Raw genomic sequence first — 5,680 nt, forward strand, 5'->3', positions numbered from 1 at the left:
AGTCCTTTCTTGATTAAACCAGTTTATTCTTTCTCGATACAAACTTTGCTCTACACAGTAATTCCACAGTCAGTATGTTTTTCATCACTTTAAACTTAACAACTTTTATAATACATGCTGTAAATCACAGCGATTCACAATCTCGATAACATTTCTCTCGACAAGTACAAAACACACACTTTATTATTATCCAAAAAAACGTAACTACTATTCGCTTAACTATTATACATTCATCATCTATCTATCCGGCTGGCTTCCTCTGCCAGGCTTATATACTAAAGAAGGGGGCATCTCGAATACACTCGGGCCTCCCCAATAATTTGAAATATTTCACGCGTGCTATCAGTGCCAAACACGCCAGCAGTGTCACGTGACTTCCTCTGTCATAGCAATATTGTTTTTTGTGAGTGTGAAACACTTCATTAATGTCCTTTGAGAGAAGGAGTTAACTCCTTTCTGCTGTAGCAGCCAATTTGTCTACAAACAAATTGAAGCCAACTAGTACTATACAACTATACAGTACGACACTGTATGTTTCATTGTTGAATAAAGATTATCATTATTCTTTGTTTCAAATATGTCTCTGAGTTATTTATGTTACACACCCTGTATCCTATTCATTTTGCGCAAAACATTTCCTGAATCTACTGTTTATTGTGGAGTTTGATACTTACCTAGCTAAACATTAGTGAACCTAAATACCGCACTAGTATATGAGAAGCTAATTCCGATCCTAGTTTATTTCTAGGGTTTATCAGTTATAAACTTTTCACTTAAACCTAATCAGTGATTAACCTGATACCAAATCCTTTCCTTTTCAATGCTTAAACCTTCAAAATATTTGATATTATTGCCTGCAACTAACTGTATGACATAAACTTGCTTTATTAGCCCTAAAATCTTCACACCATAATCAAATAACCCATTTAATATTTATTATGTTATTCTCTTTTTCTTACACTCTCAACTTCAAAAGGTTCTCTTAATCAAACTCCACCTTACTATTAAGACTTTCCATTTTTCTGAAGATTTTTGGAAGCTATAGCTTAACCATTCTCTTCAAACATAACCCACTATTGATATTTACCATGGACTTCAAATTCCATGTATTAATTTTATGTTTACTTCTAACCATTTTGATCAATTAAGTAAACCGTCAACAGAATCATCTAGCTATAGTACAAAATGTAGAAAACAGAAACTAAACTATGATGTAATAATATAAACTTGTCTAATGAACAAACAGCTTAAAATTAGAGCTTCTTTTTTTCTCATTTATCTTTAAATTGATTTGTGTGACTTAATTAAAATAATAGGTATTAAAATGTTTAATTAATTTCTTTTATATTAATTAATTTCATTTTATAATGATGATAGGGAAATAGTGTGTGTGTGTGTGTGAGAGAGAGAGAGAATTTAATAATAAATATTAGATTTGTTTGTAGTTGTACTTTGGAGTAGCCTATTGCAACACTGGAAACAGTTTCAACAAAGACAAATATTTATTTATAACTTTTTTGCATTATATTTTGAAGAAAAACAAACTGAACTATTTCCTTACAATAGAATAAAACACCAAATATAATCAACTTTACATTGGTTATTTTGGACTTTATGAAGTTTTAAATAAAATACCAATATTAACCTTATATTTCAACTATAATAAACAAATTTACATTTATATAAACTAAAACCAACTTAAACATTCATCCAACTTATACAAAAAAAATATTTTGAAAGGATATGTGCACTATTTTTCTTGAAACATACACAAACATAAGTTTGTTAATTTAAAATACAATAATCATTACACACAATTTTATATTCACATTGTTTGACAAATTTGTTTACAAGATAATCTAATTATTCCTTTTTAAATACATGAGCATTGAAAAATTAGATGTAAAGTTTCTAAAACATATGCATTTTTTTATATTTATGTATTTTTTAATGCATGCTAGTGTATTACACATAAGAAGAGAAAATTTATATTTTCTTAGCTCAAAAACAACTAGAAAAATCCTATGAACTATCTAACTACACAGATATTCAACCCTTTTACCCACCACCATTATGAAATACAAATAACCTAGTAATATATATTAATTTTTTTTTTTTTTTGTTCTTCCAGTTTAAGATAGTGTATATAATAGCCTTCACACCTAACATATGTACTAATTTATGTTTATTAGTGTATTTGTTTGTATATGAAACCATCTTAATACATTTTATAAATTCAGAAATGCTATTTGACCAATTTACATGAAAGTTGCAATGGGATCCCCTGGTTCACATTGTATTTCTAATTGTTCTAATCTCAGGTTATTTTTGTGAGTATAGCTGTTACAAATAAGATATAGATATGCTGTAACCAATGGTACCTTTGTTTTATAGAACACTGATACTAATTTACTAATGTTTTAAAAGCTTTGCTGCCTGAATGAATATTGTATGTATGTAATCTGTTAGCTACCATTACACACTCTGAACCAATAACTTAACATCTCGTTATATTGCTAAATAGTAGTCTTAGTTCATTATAGTATTCTGAGTATTTGACCACAATAGTAATTATTTATCAGCAAACTATTTGAAAAACTGGATGCAAAGAGTAAACAATTACATGAGGGACATTTAAATGAATTACACTGTACACTGCATGAGCAAAGCTTTTGTAATATATTTGGAAGTAAATATTCTTGGGACTATTTATTATACATTCAAATTGAGGATCTTAAAGCTAACAGACTTACAAAATAGTCACATATGAAAACACACATCATAAAAATTTGGATAGATTATAGCTATTTATCACTTATTGACTGTTTTAAATATATTTCTGTACTTTCTTCAATTGTTTACGCAAAGCAAATGTTAATGATCAAATCTTATAATTTTTCAGATCGTGTCAAGAAATACCTATAGCTGATTAATTTCTGGTTAAAATTATGGTATGTACTGTTATTATACTTTTTCTAAAGAAATAATTGAGAGTTTGTATTTTTTCATTATAGTTATACAAGTTTTCTGTGTTAAAAAAGGAAAGGCTTGTAAATGCTTTGTGTAAACATGCTACTAAAATGGTGGATATTTGTCAGTTTCAACATTTCTAGTATGCTAATATGGCCATCAAAACTGGTATATTTTGTCAAATCAAAAATTATAAGGACTGAGGACTTAAAAGAGATCTGTTGTGCTGTCATCACTAGTCCCCCAGTGGAACAGAGGTAATTTAACAGACTTACAAAGCTAAAATCAGGGGTTCAATTCCCCAAGGTGGATATAGCAGATAGTCCAATGTGGCTTTGCTCAAAAACAAACAAATTCTGTCATCAATAAAAAAGTATTGGTAGCAACATAATTTTAGCCCCCCCCCCTAAAGAATTATAAGCTCACATGCACTCTCAAACTTAGCCTATGGCTTATCTTTTCAGATTGTTTCCTAGTATCTCAAATATGACCATGCTAGAAATTAGCAAACAGGATGTAAAAGCATTGTAGTTTAATATAGTTTATGCAGCCTCATACATATAAAAAAAAAGTACAAATCTGACATAAATCTGGATTAATAAGAGTAAACATAGTTAGTTATCCATATTATCATATTTATTTTTTGATGTTTTGTTTTTTGACTAGAACTTGATGTAAAGCCAACTTTGCATTCAACGAACAGAAAACCAACATAAAAGATATGATTATCAAGTTTTGGTTGCCTGTTTTTTTTATGGTAGACCTTAAATATCCTGTAGATCAATCTCATGCCATCCAAGTGTACTTCTCAGTGCCAGGCTCATAAGTGAAATCAACATATTCCCTACTTTAGAAGCTATTGTTAGAAACACAGATAAGAAGAAATATAACTTCTTATTGTTCTTTAATTATGGTACATATTAAGTGTATTGTAAGGTCTTTTGCCTGCAATATTATGTTTGAATTGAGTAAGTTTCCTTTTAAATCACACAGGTGAAACAGCAACATTTCTTTTCTCTTTTACTAATTAGAAGAATGACAGGCTTCATTGAAATGTGTTATTTGTGCCTAATTCTGTCTGTAGTTGCAGAAATAGTTTAATGTACTAAAATCAGAGAAATTATGAAAAAAAACAATCATTAAAAATGGTTAGCATCTAGAACTAGGTATATGTAATATTAAAACCAAATTTCCTTTCTAGTTATGTTTATGCAATAAATAAAAATAATATTCTACAAAACAACTGGACTGCTATAATTAAACATTTTGAGTTGCATCCTTCTAGCTGATCCACCAAATCTAAAGTAATGTGTTGTTCAAAATTCAATACTAAAAGTAGTTTGGTATATTGATAAGTAGCCTACATAAAGTCACCTAAATGTAAGTATTACTCTGTTTTTCCATCTTCAGGAGAGACCTGAGAAAGGTGAATGTGGTGGCAAAAGCCGTGAATAATTTAAACCTGGATCTTCTTGTTAGAAAGGCAGGTGTGTAACCATTTGTTTTGGTTCTCACCCCATTTAGGATTTCATTGTAACTTGTTTGAATGTTTTCAAAAGGCAATATTTAGGTTTTGCTGGCTTAATCTGTACTAAGACAGCTGGGTGTATCATTAGTTAGTTGGACATACAAGGCTTCTTTTGTTGTAATATTTTTATATCCCATTATTTCAGTGTTATTTCACTTTATATTATGTGTTCTTCATTGACATGATGACCTATTGCAAAATAATCAGTATTACCTTAACTATATATCTATTATGCTCCTAAATGCTGACTTTTGTCAATATGTTTGTTTCTCCAGTGTAATGAACTTCACAATCACAGGGGATATACTATACTTAGTACTGTGGTTTGGTGCATGTGCACTAACTGAGATCATATTGTGTTGTGATTTCTGATGACTGTTCTAACTTCATGCTATTTGTAAATCCATTGAATGTTTTGTGAGTCTTTTGGCTATATGGTTGTCATTTTCTACCTACTTACCTAAGTTTATTAGTGCAACTTTTTTTCTAACAAAGTATTAAAAACTGGAATGTAAATCCAGTGTATAATATTTCTTTGTTTACATTTTTATGTACAAAATAATATCATCCTACATAAAACTACAGCTGGGTGATTAATTCATTTAATCGATTACCTATGAGCATTGATTACCGTCATGTAAAATAACTGATTAAGGAAAATTATGATTAAATTGGTTAATATCATGAAAATTAGTGTTTCTGATTATTTTTGATTATTCCAACTACCCAAGTAATCTAAATATTACCATTATTATTTCTCATTATTAATTTTGATAAGGTTATTCAGTTTATTCATTAATCAATTAGTGTCATGACTCACAAACATAATCATCTAATCAAAATTAATGTTTCTGGTTCTTACTAATTTTGGTTATTCCAACTATCCAAGCATGATATGAAAATAATCAGTTTGTTGAATGTATTCAGTTAATGAGCCCAACAATTAAATAATAATCAAGTTCCACAAATCAACCAGCTCTACTAAGAATTTAATTTATCTTGTAAATATTCATTCCCAATAAATTTTCTTCTTTTTATTAGAATATTCAGGATAACTATTTTAAATACTTTTATAAAACTTAAAGATGTATATTAATTTTTCAGAAAGTCACTTTGAGGATGAGGAAATCCTAATCATGAACAAAGGTTGTTTTTCTCTCTCAAGGATTTGTTCAGGTATTT

The 5,680-nt window shown here is 29.0% G+C and overlaps 1 long non-coding RNA gene across 5 annotated transcripts in view; it reads left to right on the forward strand.

The window, feature by feature from the left end:
• LOC106466599 overlaps positions 1 to 5,680 on the forward strand; it is a 59,068-nt gene that overhangs the window by 23,550 nt on the left and 29,838 nt on the right. For 4 of the 5 annotated variants that reach the window (XR_002612246.1, XR_002612247.1, XR_002612248.1 and 1 more), the window contains exons 3-4: positions 2,903 to 2,951; positions 5,603 to 5,674. This is a non-coding gene — a long non-coding RNA (uncharacterized LOC106466599). Of the gene's footprint in view, positions 1 to 2,902; positions 2,952 to 4,380; positions 4,458 to 5,602; positions 5,675 to 5,680 lie in introns of all 5 variants that reach the window. The other variant, XR_002612249.1, reaches the window with a different exon arrangement.

Source organism: Limulus polyphemus, unplaced genomic scaffold (assembly GCF_000517525.1).
Source record: "Limulus polyphemus unplaced genomic scaffold, Limulus_polyphemus-2.1.2 Scaffold2315, whole genome shotgun sequence".
Classification (NCBI taxonomy): Eukaryota; Metazoa; Arthropoda; class Merostomata; order Xiphosura; family Limulidae; genus Limulus; species Limulus polyphemus.